This window comes from Octodon degus, unplaced genomic scaffold, assembly GCF_000260255.1.
Source record: "Octodon degus isolate 3935 unplaced genomic scaffold, OctDeg1.0 scaffold00088, whole genome shotgun sequence".
NCBI classification, from domain to species: Eukaryota; Metazoa; Chordata; class Mammalia; order Rodentia; family Octodontidae; genus Octodon; species Octodon degus.
The window spans coordinates 1,622,639-1,627,682 of NW_004524664.1; the positions used below are offsets into that span (position 1 = coordinate 1,622,639).

The following is a 5,044-nucleotide window of genomic DNA, read 5'->3' on the forward strand; positions in this document are numbered from 1 at the left end:
TACGGCGCCCCGAGCTCCCTCCCTCGCTCCACCCCCTGGCGGCGGGAGGCGGGGAAGCCGAAGCGCCGGGACTCCAGGTTCCCGCAGGCGGCCGCGCGGCCGGGAGCTGCTGGCGGGGGTCGAGCTGCAGGCGGGTGCTGACGCCGCCGGGCGCCGGGGTGGCCCCAAGTGCCGCGCCGAGGGCCAAGGCCGGGCTCCGGGGCTGGGCTTCTGCCCCGGGTGCGCGGTTCCCGGCGCTGCGGTGAGTGCGGGCTGGGGCGCGGGGACTGCGGCGGGCTCCTGGCGACGGCGCTCGCTTCCGAGGACCGCGCGGTCTGACAGGGGTCTGGGCGCGACGTGGGGCGAGACGGTGGGCGCGCAGCCCGGCGCGGAGCGGAGGCGGGGCTCAGGTGGGGTCGCGGCGCTCCCGCGGGAGGGACGGATGCGGATCTGTGGCTGTCACCTTGAAAGTGACCCAGGGGGCTTAGAAGTAACTCGGCGGACCGTCAAGCGCTCGGGGTCCTCGGCAGGAAGCCGCCCCCGGGACGCCCGACCCCCCAGGGCCCGCAGCCCCTGGCTTCCAGCTGGGCGGTTTGCTTGGGCCCATTCTAGGCAAAAGTAATCAGCGCTGAAAACGTGGGAGCAGTGTGGTTGCTGCAGTTTCCTGGGTCCTCGCGCTGTGCCCTATTACTTCCTGCGTGGCACTCTGTAAGCTCTAGCAAAATCCACTTCTGACTAAGGTCGCTTCGTGGAGTGCTCAGTAGTACTGACTGTACCTTACTGGAACCCTTTCATGCTCTTCTTTACGAAATTTATCTGTTTGATTTTGATCTCTTATTTGAGGGTGAGAATGAAGAGGTTAATTTTCATTCAGCTTTCCGAGTTGCGCATACTTTACCAAATATAATTTAAGTAATCAGTGTTCTAAGAAAGGAAATCCAGTGTATTTTGTTTGTTTGAATAAAACTGAAATCTTGGGCGAAACAGGAGGAAGAAGGCTTTCATGTTTTGCCAGGTGATTGGAGTTCAGTCTTCCTTGTCCTGAGTCTCAGGTCTGGTGGGAGTGGGCGGGAGGGGATTCCAGGATGAGGGATCTCACTTGCGAGGGCAGAGGATTTAAAAAAAAAAAAAAAAAAAAAGTCTTTGCTCCCTGCAACCCAGTACCTCTTTAAGGAGTTTAAATACAGCCAGTTAACAAAGAGTGTGGATTCTCTGAAAAGAGCGGCATAAATAAAACTGCAATTCCACAACCTTTTCAGGGATGCTTAACACAAGTAGAATGGACCTTTTAACTTAAGATGACAATAATAACCAATTTTTGTATAGAATATTACCTTGTAGAGAAGTGCTGTTATACCATTTTTCTTAAGTACTGTATTATGTAAAAGAAAGTTCTACCAAAATAAGTTTGAGTTGTTTATCCTTAAAAAATAAAACTTAGGAGTGGACTTTATTTTAAAATAAATTACTTATGTAATTTGCACTGCCATTTCCCATCAGTCCCCGCCCCCCAGTCCTGATTGTTCCAGGGCCTCTAGCTTGCTAAGCACATGCTCTCACACGGAGGAATGCAGATCCCCTGGCCCCATGGCCTGTTCTTTTTAGAACCAGGTTTATGAGGGTGAGTAGTTCTTGGTGGAGATCTGCACCTTTTAAATAAATGTCAATAATTGAAGGTTAACTTTTGTAGTGTTTCCTAGGATTATGAAATTCTACAGAAAGTTCTTATAGCATTTCTTGGAAACTAAACTGCAGGTTTTAGACTAAAGCATTTAAAAATCATGTCACATAATTAGAGGTGGTGGTGCACATCTGTAATCCCGACACTCTGGGAGGCTGAGGCAGGAGGACTGCAAGTTGGAGTTCAGCCTCAACAATTTAGCAAGACCTTGTCTCAAAAATAAAAGTAAAAAGGACTGGGGATGTAGCTCAGTGGGAGGTCCCTGGGTTTTATCCCTAGCACCATACACAAAATCTAGTTCTTTTGGTTTTATTCATTTTTAATTGAACACTATTACCAGATTTTTCTCTTCACATTAATACTTTTTGATTGGTAAGACCCTTTTGTGGATTCTTAGTAAACATACATCATTTACATTGTAGATATTTTCTTCTGCAGATATGTTGTCTTTGCCTTATAAATACGTTTAGAATAGTGCTAGCTTACGGAAATACTGTTTTTCAATGTTGAATATGTTGGCTTTTTCAGAAAGAATTTGTAGTTTTTCTAAATCATAGTTTAAGAGCTATAAGTTTATATGGCTGTGGTAGAATACTTTTAAAAGAAATCTCCCCATTCTTTTCCAATCCTTTACAACTTCTGTGCCCTGGAGTAGAGACTTTTGCAAAACTTTAGCATTTGTTGATGAGAAATCCTTATGTATGGCAAGTATCATTAGGACCAACATTCTTTGAAGTCACAACCGAAAGTTTCAAATCCCAGGAATCGAGTCATTTAGATTTTTATTCTGCAATTATGTAAATTGGGCATATAATCCATTTATCTCCATTCATCTACTTGTAGCAGTTCATCTACTTGAGCTGGCCTTGAGCTCAATTTGAAGTCTAGGCTGGCCCTGAACTTGCAAGGATCCTGCTGTCTCAGCCTTGTGAGGGCTGGAATTGCAGGTATGCACCACAACACTGGCCTTTAGAGTGGTACTTTAACAGATTTAATATTCATTATTGTTTTGTATGCTGAATTATTGATGAATCTTAAAGTCCAGATACATGTATGTATATGTAGTGTAGTTTGAGGCTTTTCCAAAATTACTTTCAATATTATGATTTTAAATTATTTGAAGGAAACAAAAAGTCTCACTAATTTCCCAAATTTGAGCTCTCTCTCCATACTTTGGAAGTTTAAGTTTTTATTACTTATTTTGTCTGTTTGAGACAGAGTCTCTCTGTGCAGTTAAGGCTGGCCTTGAGCTTACTTTGTAGCCCAGGCTGATCTTGAACTTGCAACAATCCTCCTGCCTCAGCCTCTGAGTGCTGGGATTGCAGGCATGTGCCACCATGCTTAGCATCTGGAAGTTTAAATTCTAAGATGTTATCACTGAACAAAGTCAGTTTTCTATCAGAGCCCAAGTCCTTTTCTTGGCTTCTCACTCTTTAAGCCTAAGGATGTACTTGAGCTGTGAAGTTGAGGTTGCTGTTAGGTAGTTGGGGACAAGGAGGCTTAGGCCAAGGTAATCACTTAGCTGTCAGGTGCTTGGACAGTGGCCTCTGAGGCCTCCAGTGGACTTCAGCAGTAGTGACCAGAGTTAGGACATCAGCCTGCAGGAACAGGGAACTAGGTGGTGTAGTATAACCTTAGCCTGCCTGAACTGTACTGCCAAAAAGGTTCTCTGGCCAGATGTCTCCATACTTGGCTTAGGACATTAAATTTGGCTAGCAGATGAATTTCTGAAGTTTTATAAGAATACCCAGATAATTGTGTGTGAGTGTGTGAGAGAGGTTGGGGGTTTTGGGGTGCCTACCAGTGCCTTGCATGTGGTAGGCAAGTGTTCTATGTTTTAAAAATAACTAGTATGCTTTGAAATCAGTACTCTTTCATGCAGGCAGTTTTCTATAACAATCGTAATGTCTGACCTTTTCTTGTTCACTTGGTCCAAACTGAATTAAAAAGATTTTCCATTTTAGGAGTGACAGAGAGGGTCTAGATTGGCTTCATCAACCTTACACAGTGCTGGAATTCTGATGCCTGGCAAAGTGAAGGTAGTCTTAATGGCAATTTCTCTTGAGGAAATATGCTTGCTGTGTTGACTCAGAGTTGACTAGAATCTTTTGACGGGTAAAAGAAATACAGATCTGAGTTTCTCAAACCAGCTAGGAAGGACAGGGGCTGCAGGGAAAGGACTTTCAGGGAGTGCAGTTGTGCCTGAAGCATCTCCACTCTCACGTTTTAGAGAGGGGTGAGGTGGGGAGGGGCAGGGCATTTGGTGCCCCAGGGGCCTTGCTGCCAGGGGGAGAGGCAATTTGAGGACACTTGGGTTTGCTAAGTATCATGTCTTGGAAAGGGAATTCCAAATTATGTTATCTTATCATTTTTTAAAAATGCAGACTTTGGTGGTTTGTAAATTAATTGTATTTTAAGTTAACGCAGAAGAAAGTCATAACTAGTGCTCGAAGGGCAGTCAATCAAAAGGCCTTGATCTTCCACACTAACAAAAATGCTTCAGGAAATTTTGTGTCCTAAATTGACATTGAGGAAGGAATCCTCTGGGAAATATACACATTTCTGAGAAGAGTAGGAAAAGAGGTGTAAATATAGTATATATTCTTATGTAAATAAAAACATAGTTTAAATAACATTTATAACACTATTCATTAAATCTTTACTACTGAGTGTTAGTTTATCGTCTATACTATTTCCACATTGGAAACTTGGTAATATTTAACTCAAGTGTTATTTACCCATATAGCCGTCCTGAAGGAAAAGTCAATATTTTATCACCTTATTTTAGATAAGCAGTTCCTGTGAGGTGTTTAGTGACAAATGAGAAGTTAATTTTCTTTTATGTTTATCTTGTGGATTTCCTGATGATTGTTACAAATTAATGATACCAACTTGAAACTGTATGTCCTTTTTTGGGGAATGTTCTTTTCTTGAGACAAGAGTCTCACTACGTAGCACAGACTGGCCTTGAACTCACTTATGTAGCCCAGGCTGGCCTTACACTCTCAGTGGTCCTCCTGCCTCAGCCTCTTGAGTTCTGGGATTACAGGCATGGGCCACTGTGCCTACCTTAACTATATGTCCTTTTAAACAGCTCACTTAGCTAGTTTCATCAACTCAAAATAGAACCCAATATAGATACTAACACTCTAAGAGATAGCAGACAAATATAGACCATGTACTTTTTCTGTTTCTGTGACAAGGTGATTGAGATATATTTGCCAGAATACCAGTTAAATTGCTGTGCTTTAAGTGTCTCGTTTTTTATTATGTAGTAAACTGTTGGAATCATTCCATTCTTAGGCACATTATATAATTCAGTCATACTTGCCTGTTACTACTCAGCTCACACCAATACATTTTATTTTTTATTTTATTTTATTT

General features: G+C 43.2%; 1 protein-coding gene across 4 annotated transcripts in view; it reads left to right on the top strand.

Annotated features, from left to right (window-relative positions):
- The first annotated feature begins 79 nt into the window (after positions 1 to 79).
- The window catches only part of Mtus1 (microtubule associated scaffold protein 1), a 180,835-nt gene continuing 175,870 nt past the window's right edge, over positions 80 to 5,044 (top strand). For all 4 annotated transcript variants that reach the window (XM_004637230.2, XM_023721987.1, XM_004637231.2 and 1 more), the window contains exon 1: positions 80 to 241. The gene's annotated coding sequence lies outside the window, so the exon portion shown is untranslated. The remainder of the gene's footprint in view (positions 242 to 5,044) is intronic.